The 18,637-nt window shown below is 39.4% G+C and overlaps 1 protein-coding gene across 1 annotated transcript in view; it reads right to left on the reverse strand.

The window, feature by feature from the left end:
• Window positions 1-18,637, reverse strand: part of LOC124162475 (transcription factor SOX-6) — a 720,216-nt gene that overhangs the window by 180,176 nt on the left and 521,403 nt on the right.

Here is an 18,637-nt window from a genome sequence, read left to right on the forward strand (position 1 = left end):
TTTCGATAATATTTTACCAAAATCGAGACAAGAAAGGGAATGACGAAATCATTTTCAACTGGTTAACAAAGACCTTTACACTATTCGTTCAGTAGCCAATACGCCGGACATTATGGATTCTGAAATGTCATGATGTATGGCTCGGTGAACAGAGATTGAAAGCCAACGGTAACTATCCCCTTACTGTAAAAATATATATCGTTTCAATGGATGCATATCAAATCGAATTATATATCTCAGCCGTCTCGATACGTGAAGTTGCCCTAATCCTTATCTACTAATTTCAACATTTTTGGGGAAACCTAAACATGCATTTGGTCATTTTTGTCTAAGCACACAGCTTTGCGAGCAGCAGGAGTAAAAGTTCTAAAACAAATTCTGAACTAGATTCGAAGTAAACATTGGAACTTGGGAAAACTGAAAGTGAGGAAGTAGCTTCCAATGATATGTAATACAGTTCAATATTTTCGCACTGCTGTCTTCATGGCTGACATTATGGAATCGGAAATGTCACCATGAGGCGTGGGCTTGAATAAACAAAACTACATAAGCAAAGGTGACTACGCTTAGTTTACGGATGCATAAAAGTGGTTTCATTGCATAACGATTAAACTAACTGCAATTATATTAAGTTATCCCAGATCCAAGGATACAGATTTCAATATTTCTGGGGAAACTGGCTCCTTAATTCGATAATTTTCGACCATAAAACTCCATGAGGGTACCAATTATTCATTATCATGGTTGAATCAAATTCGTGACAAAAGGAATTACCGACAGATAAAAAAAAACAGATTTACCCTAATATCTTACTCGTGAGGTTGTCCACACGGCTGTCATTAAATAATCGAAAATGTCACAATGAAGCTAAGTAAAACAGAGCTCTACAGGCCAAAAAGAATACTAACCTCCTTAAGATATACACCAACCAGTCGTTTCAATGAATGTGTGTTAAGTTGATTATGATGCATTAACCGCATCTATAAGCAAAATCACGCATCTTGTTAATATTTAAGAATGATTCGAAAATATCCCGGTAAATAAATTTACTATTTGACTTTACAGCAAATTGATTTTACGCACAAATATCTCTAAAAATGAGGAAAGGGAACATTTTAGAGACATCTCAATGGAAATGCCACTTTATTCGCAATTCATGGCTGATTTCCCACACCCTATTAGATCTAGCCTCGATGAAACAATCTTTCACCTGCGATAAAGATGCAAACGCGTCAGGTCAATTTGCTTTAATGGAGTACACAATTCACGGTTATTCATTAAATACCGCACAATCATTTCGAGTCTTCATCACTGAAGCGTAAGCGGCTTTTTGCATAACGATTTTTAGCGGGCGAAGCGTAACAAAGTTCGTCATTAAAATACACCGGCCACTCATGAAAAAAAGTCTCGTCACATTTCATTTTTGCAAAACTGATTCTGCAAACTTTATTTCAGATTTTCGGTGAAGTTGCGAGAGCATTTTCGTTTTTCCTCTCGCACGGCCACACTCTCGTATTTTTGCGGGAGCTGGGAGGGAAGTGGATTCAGAGTGGCGAAGGGAGGGAAATTATTTAATTATTTTAGCGTGAAAAAAAAACAAACAAAAATTCACGAAAAAAAATCCTTCGAGGGAAAAAAAGTGATATTCGCGAACCGATTCTGTATCGTGAGAGATAGGATGAGACACAATTAGGCATAGCAAACGATTTCAACTTTTTCTGGAGAATAGTACTGAGGAATTTTTTACGGGTTCTACTCCTGGTTAATTCAGTCGTATACGACGACGTTTCGGAAAACGACTTGTCTTCCATTCTCAAACGTGTTACTGAATGAACGTCAATTTCAATGTATGAAATTGGACATTTATTCGGTAACACGCCTTGAAAATGGAAGAGAAGTCGTTTTCTGAAACGTCGGCCTAAACGACTGAATGACCTTGGTGTAGATCCAGAGAATAATTCCTCATATAGACATAGCTTGAAAGGCAAATCCAGTCGTATACTAATATGGTATTGCAATGAAATGTGAAGATGACATTTTTACTCCTTTGCAAAGAATTAGAGAACTACTTATGGCTAGTAATTTGAGCATTACTGAAAAGTCTCATGGGCTGTTAGATATCAAATTAGAAATCACCAACAAAAATACGTGCACAGAATACATTAGAAATTCAATGTGACGTAAAAAACAGAAAGTATATGTGAAATTATAATAAAATTTTAAAGGAAAGGCGTTCAACCATTTTATTTGCGCTGTAAAAGGTTCATGCACGTTAGAATTTGAAAATTATTCGGTACATAATGATGCAAGATATATTGGCCTTTTGATTTATACATATTTTTCCATACACTCATTTATTTACGCTAGACAAACTAAACGCTTAGTTGAATTGCATTACAGACACTCTTTCCCGTGAAAGGAAGCGAATTTAGAAAGAAAGAGTAAGAAGATAGTGATAAATAATCGACTGGATTTGAAAGCGGAAAGTCAAAACACTAATACAATATGAATAAATACCGCGGAAAAACTATCGTAAGTTAATCACGTGACTAAATATCATACTTCGCCTTCTTTTAATGAAAGGTAGCCATGTTGGCGTGCAAGAAACTCAGTGATAATAAAACTAACTTCATTTTGGGAGCAGAAAGAAAAAATACTATCAAATCGCGAAAATATGAAAGAGTATAAAGTATCGTAGGTTTATCTAGTGACTTGTCCAGGACAGTTTACGAATACAATTTTATGCATGGTGACCATAAGATGTGTATGAAGACAAAGAAGAAAATGATGTATCAGGAATAATGTATTGCGTTATCACATGGAACACATAATTTCTTGTACAATCTTATCAGGAGGTTTTCCGTATCATTCCTCCCATATCACACCCTCCCATCAAAAACACCTTCCGTATCCGTTGCATTCCCTCTATATCCACTGTAGGGTGTCGTTTGTCGCGTGCTGTCCTTGATGCCGAAAGCAGCGGTTTCTATATTTTTTTCGTGGGGAGCGCTCCAGGGCAAAAGGGGTACGTGAACAGGGAACTGGGGAAGGTGGGGGGGGAGGGGGGCAAGTAGGGATGGGGGAGGCATGGAGCAAGCGGAAGACTTTGTGACGTGGCCAATGGGAAAACTGGAAAGGCTCAAAATATAAACCGCCTACAAGACACAGAACCCCACAAGGAGGAGGGGGAGCTGATCCCCTTCCCCTCTGGATCTCTCCCACCCCTTTTTCCGGGACCGGCAGTAATAACATCACCTGGCCCTTCCTTCATCTCGGGTATCCCTCAAAAAACCCGCCTCGCATCTTTTGCACCTCCCTCCACGCATTCAGATTCCAGGCCTCCCTTTTTTCCCGCGCGCGCCTCTGCTTCGGCCTTTCGGCATCTTTTATTACCCGCCGGGTGCGACCTCTCACGAAAGAAAGAGATACTAGAGGGAGAGACACACTGAAAGAGAGACGAGTCTTTCGCTCGAATGGTGTCCGCGCAGACTAAAACACACGCGGAGAGGGTTGGGGAATAAACGGGCGAAGAAGCAGGTGATATTTAATTCGCTTTTCACGCGAATCTGAAACAACACCGCGATGGGTTTGCCATTGGGAGGAGGGGTACTGCAACCCGAGCTGTGATCAGAGAGAGGTCTTTCGGAATCCTTTCTGTCTCTAGTCTCACCTCCGATGACGACATCTGTATTAAACCCAGCGAAACAGGTAAAAAGTTGGCCCATGAATCGTAAGGATGTAGGATGAGGGAAAGCAGATGCGAAATGAATTGAATGACTGTGGGCCCCCCTCTTTTTCTAGTTACATCAAGTCAACCATAATTAGAGTTTTTATATTCTCGCGGTATCTCGATAAGAATTCATCATAGGCTTTACATTAATCAGACGTAATAATGATATGAGGAGAGCAGAGACAACTGGAAACGAGAAATGCTCTATTAAGAAATACTAAAGAATAATAATAACAATAAATACTAAAGAATATAAAATAAATAAAATCACTACAGGAGTTAGGTAAAGTATAACTGATCTCCTATCATAGAACTAATTAATTATTTTACTCCTATATTTTTTATTCCAGTATTTTCGCTAAAAGTACTTACTTCATCGCATGTGCGCGACTCATTGACATTGGCGGCGGTCTATTTTATCAATTTAGCATTATTCCTTCAATAAAAAACATTGAGCCGGACATCAAAAATAATTTTGTCGAGTTATAAAGTGAAATTAGAGATTCAATTTTTCTCAGAGTTAAAAATAATTCCAGAAACGCACGTGACCCCGTGAGGCCGTGAACTTTTTCATTCCACTAACTAGTACTGATTTCTTAAATATTAGTAAAGGTAGCGGTGTTGACTTCGCGGAAGTATTTTTCATTCGAAGTGTGTGGAGAAAATGCAACGTTTCTGTTTCAAAAGGGTTTTATTGTGCCATTACGAAGTGCCAACATCAAGGGAAAAATGAAATAAAAATGAGCAACGTGTAATCTCTCGGAAATTTAAGTAGCGCTTATTTCGGATGCGTTTTACTAGAATTTTCGCCAAGAAATAATGCTCTGTAATAAAACCATGAACGGTAACATAGCAAAACCTCATACAGAATAGCAAAGATGCGATTCCTTCCGACTCATCCACTAATTCTAATTTCATTAATATTTTAGGAACTCGCTCGTTTGGTCAATGGATCATAAATTTGAATATCGGAGAACTTTGACACGGATTGCAAATCAGATGCATTGTTCTTCGCCTCCGCGCTATATTTTAAATAGTGTGGGGATGTCTCTCACCTCCCCTCTTCTGTTGCAGAGGTGTGGGAGTGTGGGGGAGTGGCTGGCGGCAGGGATCACAGGAGAAGGAGAAGTCGTCGCAGAAGGCCCCTTTCAAGCCGCCAACGGGTAAACTTCCTCTCTCCCGCCGCCCCCTCTCCACACACGCACATATATGCATTCCACGAACACGCAAAGGCACGACCCCCCTTCTCCTCAATAACCTTCACCTAAACACCCACCCATCACAAACACCTACATTATTTGCCAATATGTCATCATTTCAACTTCATTTAAAAGTCAACTTTTTGCGGAGAAATGTCGTAGAACAACACATCTAATGATCAACGAAGATTGCTTATTGCATGTGTTACGATTGTAACACAAACATCATCAGGTACTAACAATTGAAACATAAGTAATGCTCTGTTACAATAAAAATTGTGGACAATACGATACCTTTGTTGATCATTTTCCCATTTTAAAGGTTAAATAACTATATCAATAGCCATCAACATACAGATTTTTTGGAACAGCTTCGAGAGCTTTCAGCACTCACGCGTCACTTTGAAAAGAAAATACAACCTTTTCTCCCATCGCGAGTCATAATATTACCAATTTAGTTTTTTTCCTTTATCTTGACCTCAATTTTTAAAGTTTATCAGTGTCTTGGAGTGTAGGTCTTTAAGAATTACATGCCTACAAACTTTTTGGCCAACGTTTTGGTATATATGTATACCTTCATCAGGGCTATTTGCAAATGAATATGAATTATTTATTGATTGAAATCAATAAAGAATATTAGTTACCATCAATAAACAAATCATATTCGTTGCAAAAAATCTTGATGAAGGTATAAATATATACCAAAACGTTGGCAAAAAGTTTAGCAACGTTGCAACGTTAAAAATTACCAATGTTTACGGTGTTTGGAGGAGGAGGCGGAGGGAGGAAAGAAGGTTGTAGAGTAAGAGATTGACTACGGGGGTGAGTCAGGGGGCATACGCGACCAAATTTCTGGGAGTGGGGACGGGGACTTATAGTTAGTATAGAAGAGAAAGGTATAATGGTAACAAGTCGTTTCAAAGTAAGTTGACTTGAAAATTTCATGATATAATTAATTACCTTGCAATCTTTGGCCTCCACGCTATAGCCCAACAACCAGCGGCGGATACATACGGGGGCGCAGGGGGCACGATTAAAGTAATGGTAGCTCAAGGTATCTTTTGCACTCTCCCCTTGAGTTTTTTCTGCATCCAAAACTGCCTATAACCTCCTTCCTTTATTCTCCACTTTCCTCACCCCTTATACATAGGCATATCAATGACTCGCCATTGGTGAAAAAGTTGTATTTCCTCTAGATAATGCCACGGGAGTGTTGAAATCTTTGATGCTGTACGCTGTGTGGAATAGGCAATGTTATCAATATCAAAATTAACCGTTAGCTAGACTCTCGAAGTTAGGCCGCAAAAAGTTGAAGATATTCATTTTAAAACTAACTCGCCAGTCTCTCATCCTCACCAAAGAAAGGCCTCAAACATCTGCTTTTAATACCATAGGGCTACTCGCTATAATCTAGACGTCTGGGGATAAAAATATAAAATATCCAACTAGAATTTCTAATATCTAATCAATATAATGAGAATGGAAAAGAATTCACAGAAAGGTAGGTCAAAATTTTCAGAATATGCAAAACTAAACAATTACAAGGTTGAACACGCATTTTATCCCCTATTTAAAAATACTGAAATAAAATGTTATGCCCTATTTTGGATAGGATGGAGTTGTGATTCTACTGCAGTACAGGATGAAGATAAATAAAATGAATAACGTAGGAAAAGATAAACAATTTAATGAGATAGCAAGTTATGAAAACAGTGTTTTTTTACGAAACTATAGATTTCGCCAGACAAAGTTCACATGGATGAATGAAAGCAACATTCAAATTAACTGAAAAATAGGAAAAATAATTTTCCTATTTTCCCCCTCTTGGTTATATTCGTAGATTTATATGGTGAAGAGACCTTTTGTTACCAGTGTTTTTCAAAACTGCAAGAACTCACAATCGCGAGACAGTCTAAAACGCATTCAAGGGTGAAACGAGGGTCCCGGGGAAGGAGAAATCAAGAAGTGCAATAAGAGAAGCAAGAAGAGAAATAAGAAAGCAATTCGCGAGTATAGTATTCATGAGCAAGTGCCGAACAGAAACAGCTGAGTAAAAGCATGAATAGACGGCAAAGTTCTCCCGCATTGTGGAAGTTTACAAAAACAAAGTACTCAAAGTTTCTTGCGAATATTTCTCTCAACTCCAGAAAAAGAAAACAAATATATTCATCAAAAAAGAGAAAAATACGATGACCGAAAAACATTTATGCCAAGAACTTGACTGAAACATTGATAAGAATTATTTTGAAGGAGCTGGAAAAATATCATTTAGCAGCACGATCTTTTCAAAACGAACATTTTTTGCAAAATGCAATGAAAGCTAACAAATCAAAAATGTAAACCATCAACATTTTTAATCACTTAAATCTTAATTGATGCATGCAGACTGATCCGATATTTCCTACAAAAAACTAAATACTAGCAACTTATGCTTGTGAAAGATAGATGGTGGGTTTCAATAATAGCAGTTTTTGATTGATTTCCGCAATAAGTTTTAATTATGATATCCCCAAAACAATCTTCTGGCTTTGTGACACATGGTTTGATTGGATTTTACTTAACAATTAAATAAAACTTAAAAAACTATTTGTCACTTTTTCCCTATAAAGGTTTATTGGTATATATCTGATAAATAGTCTGAGAGTTGCCAAATGATACAGCTGATTGCGGACCCTTAATCAGAAAATAGTCGAATGTAAGAAAAAAAGGATTGTACAGCAAAAAAGAAAATGGTTGGTTAAATGAATGGCTTGGAACGGTGAAATTCGGTGATCAACGTTCTTTTCAATTCTTCACAAAACTTTAATCACACTATAATATCGGTAAGTACATTTATAGCCTTAAAAATGACATTTACCGCAGTTCGGTGGAAACTGGATATAGACGCGGGTCTCCGGCAAGATAACCACGAGGTGCGGCTTCTCGCCTCGTCACTCGACCTGGGTGCGGCAATGCATTTCGGGAGCGGGCGGCGAGGGATGAGAGATGTGGATGAGGAGGCACTGATGGAAAAGGGATAAGAATCGCTTGGAGGGTGACTGGCAGAGGGTGTCACATGCCACAAAAAGGGGTGGGGTTGAAGGATGTGGGCGATAAAGGGTATCCGATGGAGGTTATCACGTGAAAGGCAATGTATTCTCCTTCTTCTTTCGCGCATGCGCAAATCGGAGCTGGGAGAAAGGGGAGGGTAGGCTACCGTTGGCACCTTGGATCTGCGACGATCCCAACACACAAAGTGATGGATGACTTTTTAATAGCACGGCGCGGCGCCCCCTCTCGGATGGTCTATTTCTCAGCAACCCTCAGCACCTCACCCCTTCCCACCCATCTCATTGCGAAGCCCCCTTACACCTACCCTCCATTCTACACTTGCCTCACCCCTACCCGCGTGGGAAGGTGGGAATGGGTGGTAAAGAACCAGGATTTCCTGATCGCCCGAGCCCGAAGACCCGCGTTCAATATCCCCGAGGGAAGATAAGGTTGTTTCTTTGATAGAGAAGGTTTGGATCAAAATCGTGTGAATCAAAATTTCGAACAAAATGAAAATACGTGACAAAATTTTCCCATTGATTCTGGTCGTCCCTCTATAATCTTTAATTGCATTTCAAAATTATCTCCTGCGCAATCCGATCGAAAAGATTTAGGTATGAATTTGGGTCAGAATTTGCGCAAGTTTTAAGTGTTTAGCATCCGTATTTCACTGATTAAAATTTTTTTTTACTAGTACGAAAATAGTATCCAATATTTTTTACTTCGGATTTAAAAAATATTTATTTAGAACAAACTTTCGCTTAACGTTATTGCAACAGATATGGACAGCAGCGTACAAAATATTCATGAGAATTTTTTGTGATAATACAAATGATTTCGTTTCTCACTTGATATTGGAGCTATTTGAACTATGAGAGAAAATAATGATTGCATGCATTCAGTTCTCTTGGTCCTCAGCTCAGTTCTCCGATCAATATTTAATGTGCGTGAAAGTCTGAATTATATCCATCAGCATTCATTATTAGAGTTGAAGAAAAAATAGATCATAACATTTTATTATTGTTCCGTAGTATTATCTTCACTTGCGGCTTGCTTATGCCGCCATAAGCGTATGAATTGAGGGCCTGAAAAGCAACAGATTCAGGATATTTTTCTGTGGCGGAGGCAGAAGGGTCTGACCGGTCTTCTCATATTCGAGATTAAGAACAAAATACAACATTTACTGTAGATAATATTATCTTTATTTTGATTTAAAAGTTATGAATATTAAATTAAATGATAGAGGTGATGGTTTTCCGGGTTTACACCGCGTTGATACATGTTTTGCGGACGACAGTTTCGGGCGCGTTCCAGCTCCCGTCTTCGGGTCCAAATGATTTGCAGATCTGTGATCCTTATTTATTTACAGTTAGTCAGGCGGATGTTGATTTTTAATTCCATTGTTGGAAAAGCCGTTTGAAAGATGAGGATAAAGGATAGCCGTCTTCCCTATTGAAGTTCTTTGGGTGACTCGCTATTTCAATCGCCTCCCTTATCAGCCTAGGGAAATATTTATTTTCCCTGGCGATGATTTTCGATTCCTTGAAAAGTATGACGTGCCCAGGTTCCGACCATGCATGCTCTGCAACCGCAGAAAGACGAAAATTTTTCACTTAACAATCACTTGCCTTAGACCGAGACGAGCTCTATTAGAAATAAGTAACCGTCAGACTGATACACTGAAGGACTGGATTTTGAATTCAATAATGTAAATAATGCATCAGGAGTCCCGTGTTCTTATCCGTTGTGAAGACATCTCTTCCCACCATCAAATCCTGGGGATGTGGCTTCCTACTTGTCTTAGCCACTAAGCAATTTACTCTTACTATACAAGCCGTGGGTGATACAGGCATATTTGACCCAACTCTTCCCCCATGGCCTTAAAACGCTACACTCAAATGCTAACAGATTATTTACTAAATAATCTAATTTACTAATACTACTAGTAGTGATGATCCCTACCACCTAAAATAAGAAAATCCTTTGATACCTTGGCGTTAGTTTTAAGTCACACATCTATCGAGCTTGTGAGAGTGATTTATCTTCTATCAGCGTGATAACTTCCGAACGATATCCGTGCTTATTTGGAAGCGAGATACTTTCGCCAACAAGTCTTGTCCTGTGTTCTAATGAACGGCATAAATATTAACTTAACTTAACTCTAGACCCATTGTAAGCAAGTGATGCGCTCATTTAAAATTTACTTTACGCACAATTTCTGCTTTTCATGTCATAGAATAAAGTGGAAAATGTACTATTATGATTCAAAATGAACTATTTTGAGAAATTCACCCCGAAATATATTACCTTTTCGGGCGTGGTTAGTGCTTAGGGCAGTGGAAATTTAGTTACGATCATTTCGAGCATGAGATAAACCACTAGCAAATAATAAGGACCGTCATTATTTAGAAGGAAATAGACCCACGGCAAAATGCGTCCCAATGGGTCAGAGTCCCGTAGACTCATAAATCAGTTACGCTTCTTCGGCCTTCCAACATTTGGTGGCATAAAAGTGTGAGTATGCATAAAATTAAAGAATGATTCTAAAGCAGAAAAAGATGTTTAAACAAGGGAAATTGAAAGAATAAAAACAATACTTTTACCTAAGAAGCAATGGTAATAGTATTGTCAAATGAGTAAATTAAAATATGAGACATAATTTACGTTAACTTTCAAGCACATTTCGAGTCACGCATCTATTTTAACTAGGTCCTCCACTCTCCCAAGTAGCTACTCACACATAGTTTTCCATTTTTCCGTTCAGGGTTCAAGGCAAAATACGTTCATGGTGAGACATTTAAAATTGAATGCTTTATCAGGACGTAAACTTTCCTTTGCGTAGGTAGTAAATGTGACATGTTAAAATGAATAATTTCTTCGAAAATAGACCAACCTCCGAAAATAAAAATCGTAAAATGAATGGAAGCCGAGTCAGAAATCGTCATGATTATAAAAACCTCTTTCTTTTCATTCCTAAAATATTCTTTAAATGAAACGTGATGGGCTGATTAAATTTGTACGGAAATGATTTCTTGGATCGTTTTGAAATTGTAAAGATGAGAAATTAGGGCTTCCCTCTTGAAAAAGCAATAATAATAACTCCGGATGCAAATTAAGTATTGCCTATTCGATGCGTGGGTTCTCAAGTCCGCATTAACAATTTGGTCAAATGCAATTAAATGTTGTGTCACCACAGGAGAAGTAAAATAATATTGGTATTATTATCTTCAAATGTATTGTTTCCTTTGCAATAGCTTCTGCGGACTAAACTGGTGTATCACTCAATTAAATCAGGCTTCACGTCTAGGAACTTCGCAACTTTCAATAATGCCTTCCTGGTAACTCTAATTAAAAAAAAAATGAAATGCTAAATTCCAACCTAGATGAGCCGCCAACCATGATTTCATTATCTTCTTTTGCTATCGAAATTTACTGTCGTGTTATTTTTACTTATACCTGATTTGATAAGCACACATTTTTATTTAATGCGTTCCTCAAATATCGGTAGAACAATATTTTTGTAATCACCACCGTAGCTATGGCAATATGGCAGGAAATTGTCAACAACTTAGATCTTTAACCAATTAAGTACCCTCCTTCAACCATACCCTCCTTCCTAGCTTCCCCACCTTGGCCAGCCTTCCACCCCTACTTATATGTACACTGTATAAGGTCATGCTTTTCCTGTATTTGAACCTGGCGATGTCGTACAGGGACGAAACTGGTCGAGATTTAAGTCATCTATGTGAAATCTACTAAATTTTTTTCTACGTGCAATCTACAAATATTCAGCTATTAAATACCCTTAGGTGTCGCAGATTAGTCGCATAGTTTATTAAAATTTTGTTGAACATTATTAAGTCTTTACGATGAACATAATGTCCAACCCCTAAATGGAGGGTTGGGAGCGGTCATCAGGTCCGCATACTAGAGCAAGGAGGTCGGCATTAATTCTCTCCAATCGATCCATAACGCCGAGGTGGGCGGTTTAAGGGGGAGACGCGACCCGGAAGGAGCGGCCCTGATCCCTGGCCAAGAGACACGACTCGCTGGACAAGCGTTCGCTGATGACTCGATATTGTCGTCGCTCATGGGGCCCCGGTGTGGGGGGCGGGGGGGAGAGGATGGCCATGTGGGAAAAAGACGCCAGGATGTGTGTGGGTGAGGACAGAAAGGGGACGATGGAACGGAGCGGCTAAGGGATTAGTCTTAGGACCAAATGGGCGCCCCACGGATTAGTATCTTACGCGAACGTCTTTGCTTTAACCTCACCGGACAGTGGTCGTCCGTCTCTTGACCCATGAGTGATCTCCGGAGAGATTTGGAGTGCTGTGCCGCCAGTGGTCGTGAGAGTTGGGGGGGGGGGGGGGGAGAGATAAGAGGGGGTCACCGCAAGGGTCCGACGAGGGGTTTTTCGACCCTTGTACCCTCAACTCCCCCATTTATCCCTCGCTGAACGTCTTTTGTCGGAGCATCGCCTGTCGAGGCCCCTCTTAAGCGCCCAGAATCGGCGACTTCCTCTTGTAATCCCGCCGCAGTGGGTCGTCATTAATTCGTGCACGCGCTACAAGACCTTTAAATGCGTTTTCGAATCACATAATTAACTCCGGAATAAGGCGATAGCAATGAAGGTGTGATTATGTCTTTATGTAAACAATAAAATGCATGATAGCTAAATATTTAAGCACCTTTTAGGCTCTTGTTATTCTCGTGATGAGGAATGAGAAACGGAAATATTGTACTAAAGCCTTCTGCAAAACGGCAAGCATGATGAATATTTCCAGTTTTAAAACGGCACTCAAATGATCAGTTTACCCTTACCAGAGCAGCACTAAATAAATGATAAAGAAAACCCTCAATTAATTCATTCCCATGATATATATCGGATCGCGTTTGTGTCACGACGTTATTATATCTTATCTGCTTCTAACCACGAAATCCAAATAGCTGTGGCAATCAGATTAAAAGCTGACTAAGTATGACGATTCACTTAGTCAAATCTAACCCATCGTGAGTATCATTTTCAGCTGATTTAATATTCAAAACAAAATTTGAAATTATGCCCACTAATTTTTTTCTGCTTCATTCCGCGGTGCTAAACGCTTACTGTAAGTGCCTTGCTAGCTTTAGTAGTTTGGTTCACTGCGGGAAATCCGGGTCTCTCAATCAATCTAATGCCAATCTTACACCTCTGATTTTCAAAAGTGTGGTTTCCCATTTCTTTTTAATTGCCTCAATTGAAAGATTATTACTCCTGGAGTACGTATTTCACGCTTTTAGATTTTTCAATTACGATATCTATTTTTCGCGATTAACTGAATAGTGAAAATTTTCAAGCGCACGAAAACGCGACGGCTAAGTATGAATGCTGGGAAAAGCCCGTCTGACGTCATTCTGGATCCAGCTGCCTCTGTGTGAGGCCACCTTGGTAGGAGGCTATCAGCGCCTCTACGATGCAGGCAGGTAGCAGAGTACCCGGCTAGCAGGTAGCGCTTGGCTTAAATAAGGATTATTAATACCCTATCAAACGAAGGAAACCTTCTGACATAAGGCTACTTTAATAGGTGATTATTAAGAGTTTATTATTAATTATTATGATTATTAAGAGTTTATTAAGAGAGAGATTATTAATGTATCCCTGAGCTCTTTGCCTCATGCATACATTGGTAATCTCAGACGATCTATAACTTATGACTACTCGTATAGCCTCCGGGCCCCTGTTACTTCACGTGGAGTGGTTTCACATGGGCGGCAATCTGGCCTTTTTCAAATGAGGTTAAAATTGACCATTAACATTTGTCTAAATTGGCATTTATATAAAAAATTTGTATATTATGAATACACTTATGGTGGGTAACGAATCGCAATCAATGCCTTACTTTTTCTTTGATGAAGGAAACTACCCTATTGTGATATGGATTGGCGATTAGGCGTTGTTTGTCTATTTGAGATAGGCGAACCATTAATCCGGCGAGATGGGCCATCGGTTTCCACTCCCTTCCGCGTTTGGTTCGGAGGATGTCGATGGAATAAATAGGGGGTGAGCTGTGAGGGAAGGAAGCGTGGGAGGGGTGGACTACCATTGACGATTCTCAGTGTGTTCCCCTCCCACAGTGGGGGAGGGAGGCACTATATGCATTCAAAAAGTCGCCTCTCTCATGAAAAAATAAACAGGGGTGGGGAGTCTGGATGGGCTGCAGGGGTGGCCCTGATATATGGACCAGCGTCGCGGATGGCAGCAAAGGGGGTTGGAGGGGAAGTCTATACCATTTTTTCTCCCGATATATATTTTTTCCCACCGTATTTTTGATATTGATCCGGCTCGGTAGACCAAAGAATAGAATCCCCATCCCGATGGAAAACAAGACGGAATAAAAAGAAAGAACTGCTTTCGCGTTCGCCTCGGGATTCCTGGAGCGTGACCCCATTGAGCACTGCGCCAGCGAGCATGGCGTTCCGTGTCAGCGGATTATTGTGTGGGCGAAATGTATAGATGACTGTCTGACTGAATGGTGTTCCCTACGTATCCCCGTTGTTTTCGCTGAATGGTGGATCACTTATCGTTTTAAGTGGGGGATATTGTGGGTTGGATTCCTGCGTGATTCACGCTGCCTACAATTGTTTTTAATTCAATACAAGGCCTGGGGATAAAGGAATGCGATATAATGGAATATAAAGGTAGAATGGAACGAATACAATTTCCACCTTTATCGTGCACTAAGCTGGCATATTAAAAAAAGGAGGTAAGTGAAAAAAAAAATCATCACCATAATTAGAGCTGGAATCGGTTTTCATGCATTCATACAATATTTCGATATCGAACAACCTTTTCAATCAGAAAATCAAAACACCCAGCATTTTATGCGCACTAATATATCTTACATCATCGCTTTATATTTTATTATTCATTCACATGCCATGAATTAGACAATGCATCCCTAGTTTTGACCTTATTCGATGCAGAGGGCGATGTTGTTTCGTTGCAATTGTATCTGGAGTTATATTCTCTGAATGTATCCTTATGTACTCAAATCAATTGGAATAAGGGAATAAATATGAATTACAGGTTTACTAGTTATCTCATATTTCGCGGAATAACGAATATTTATGAGAGCAAGTTACCATAAACCTACTTTGCTAACAGCCAATATAATGCAGTTTTATTTTGTTGAAAAGGCTAAAAATTCACGGTGCCATCATAGAAAATAACGAATTAATTGGGAGAGAGGCAGAGCATTCCTTCTCAATCCTCCATCGATAAGAAACCCTAGGGATTAGTATTTCTTTCGACAAGCCCAAATATAAACGCACGAAAAATGAAAAAGTCCGAGAAAAATGATTGGAAAATTTCTACGGATTTATCTGGTAGTATAATCATTAGTTAATAAAGAAGAAAATGTTTGTAATGGCAATAAAATAATCTCAGCAACTCGTGCTGATAACCTAGTAGGATGAAACAAATGGTAGAGGAAAAAATAATGAATAGGACAACATTGCAATTGAGCATTCAATGTAAAAAATGGCGTTACCGTCAGTACAATGGCATGTAATCATCCCTGATAATCGCACAAGTTTGTTGAAACTCGAGTCCGTCGGTAATAAAATTTGGATTTAAAAGACATTTTTCACGTTAAATTCATTTAACTTCCACTGATCATAGAATTATTAGTTTCTTATGTCTTTAAAATAATTAAAACAGATTTTATTGTGTTAACGTAAGTCCAAAAAATAAATTTAAATTAAAAACACAATGAAAGCCAATAATTATCTTTGTGGCTAACGAAAGGAATGAAATTTATAGCTTATGAGTCAGGCACTTAGGTCGATGTAGTGGGACTATTCTATAATCCCATGTTGAATAAAAACATTCCAAAATTAATTTGCAAAAAAGTCAACTTAAAATTGCTAAAAAAGTGAAAAATTGCTTCCATTCTGCAGTGTAACTTTAAGTTTGCCTTCTCGAACTAGTGGAAAGCTGTTTTTATTCTGCAATGAAACTTATGGTTTGGCTTCCCGTTTTAGCCATTTCTGCCCCACCCTCCTTTATCATCGCCATTTCACCACTCCGATCTTCTGCTAAGTCCACGTTGTCTTCCTTGATCCGGCCACTTCCCTTCCCCAAACACCCTCTCGGACCATCCGGCGAATAAGCTCCGTGCTCATTCTTCCATGAAACACGTCTTCTCCTCGTTCAAAGAGTCCTCGCTTCGTCCTCGCGCCCCGTTGCATTATGGACCAGCTTCATCGGGATAAAAAGACTCTTCCTCCCCCTCCCCTCATGCTCACTTCTGTTGACCGGGAACATCCAAACTTCCGGGGGTCTTCCAACTGACCCCCGCGCCCAGAGTGACCGCATATGCGTGTGTTTCCGCCTTTCCGTAGTAGGGAGTGTTTGGGAGGGAGGTTACGATTTTTGCCGCACGTTGCCACGGGCGCCGAGTGTCGGAACATGCATTAACAATGTATGCCCTCCCGGAATCGCCCGTGGACACGCATTCATTCATACATATTGACGCTATTTTTGATCGTACGCCAACGGCCGGGCAAGTTCTTAAATTTTTCGTCGCCAGAAGTCTCACACTATAGCCAAGACCTGTACTTTTTCTCAGGAAAAATACCACGAGCGAAACCTCTCCAGTACCTAAGGAAGATAAGAAGAAGTACGGGGTAAATCTCTAATATGATCTGGTAATTTCCCGGCGCATAAACGGAATATTTTGGCTTCTTCACTTTTTTGAATCCAATCCATCGGGGAACTCACCCCAAGGAGAACCCGGGAGAAATGAATTTGATCAAATGTCGTTTTCGTAAAAATTTCCAAATGCACCTTTCGTTTTTTTGCGGCTACGTTTTTTTCATCCACTCAAACATATTGTGGATGGCCATTTTATTGTGAATAACTAGTGAAAATCCAAAATTCTCACGGCAGCGATTGCCCAAGAGTCAAAAAATATTACTATACAAATTAATAGGTATGCTAATGTAGTTTTCGCTAGCAGGGTATTTAGTGGGGAAAGCAGCCGTTGACAAATAAAAAGAAAATGATAAAACGAAGTTTGGCCAAATATCTATCCAAGTCCTATATTGTTCATGGGAAGTATGGAATTCCCATACTTATCCATTCGGTAACATATCCTTCTTAATTTAACGCTTCTGTAGGATCTGGAAATATATTGGAATTCTAAAATGATGTTCTTCGCGTTACTGTTAAAGATATCCATTCTCAATAGCCCAACCAATCTAAGCCTCCCGCGGTTCCCAGCCGTATTCGCTTATTTACAGCGGGGAGGGGGTTGAAAATTTCTGCGACAAAGGGAAGAGGTTTGGGTACTATAAGTGAGGATGAGGCTCATAAAGATGAAAGCAAAGAAAGCTTGCGTGAGGAAGATAGGTGGTAGAAGAGACAAAAGTCGGGCGTGGGGCAGCGTGGGTGGACGGGGTAATTACGACAAATGAAGGCGCAAGTGAGAAAGGAGAGTGGGAAGAAGAGGGGGAGTGGGGAGGTGGGGACTGTGGGCGAGGTGGACGAGGAGGTGTTGCCATCTATTTTGAGAGGGGACCCATTGGACGGCGCATTGTGTGAAGCGAGAGTCCCTCTGCCTCGCGGGTCGTCCCTCTCGACTCCAGCAAGCACCCGAGTAACTTTCGAATCGAACCAAAATCATAGGAAAAGGTGCCGGCTGTCTCAAATTTCCCTGAAAGCAACTTCCACTAAATAGCCATGATTACATCTAAGCTTCCCTTTGACATTCCCCGATCCTTGTATACGTGAATTGTGAATTTTGACGTTCTTACAGCGTATGGGAGACCGGGGCACGTTGGCCCGAATTTTTTAAAATTTTAAATATTATTTATTTATACATATTTAACTTTATGAAATTATTGCTAAGTTATAGAACAGTCTTTCTGAATCTGGATAATTAAACTTGAATATATGTGTTATAAATTAAAAAAAATAAATAAATACTGGGCATGTGACAGGTGGGCCAATCTGCCCCTACATCGGGGTAAGTTGGCCCAACGGCTGGGGCACGTTGGCCCATGTAATTTTTGATAAGCTGAACTAGTATGATTTTACTACTATTGCTGGGTTTGTTAGTTTTTCTTAATAAATTGTTTAATGTGTCATTGTGTAATGGCAGTATTGCTGTTTGCGACCAAATAAATAAATAACATCCTAGCATGATAAATACGTCTTTCATAAGCATCAGGCGCTTGTATTACCGGTATCTCTTAACCCATAGTCCAATATAACGATTACTTTAGCAATGAAAAACCTAACACATTGCTCAAAGCAGTGCATATTTAACTGTATAAAAGTCAATCAAGAGTAAAGCATATATTTATGGATGTATGTATGTGTACATGCAAATTTTACGGGGCATATTTCATATTTTTTTATTGAAAATTTTGATACCGGATACACGAGTACATTAAAAGTTTATGCATTTAATTTTGTATTCTCATCATTGGTTACGCTTCATTTTTAACTACAAATAATTAAAAAAGCGTATTTATAATCAAAAATGCAACGCCAAATGCGAATAACTGCTCTTGAGATGAGATAACAGTATATATTTACCTGGTAATTGGCAAAAAAGAGAAAAACCTATCACTTAAAGAAGAAATCGGGCACGAAAAATGTATAAATAAACGACAAAGCCAAAAAAGACAAAAT

Source organism: Ischnura elegans, chromosome 7 (genome assembly GCF_921293095.1).
Source record: "Ischnura elegans chromosome 7, ioIscEleg1.1, whole genome shotgun sequence".
In the NCBI taxonomy this organism is placed as follows: Eukaryota; Metazoa; Arthropoda; class Insecta; order Odonata; family Coenagrionidae; genus Ischnura; species Ischnura elegans.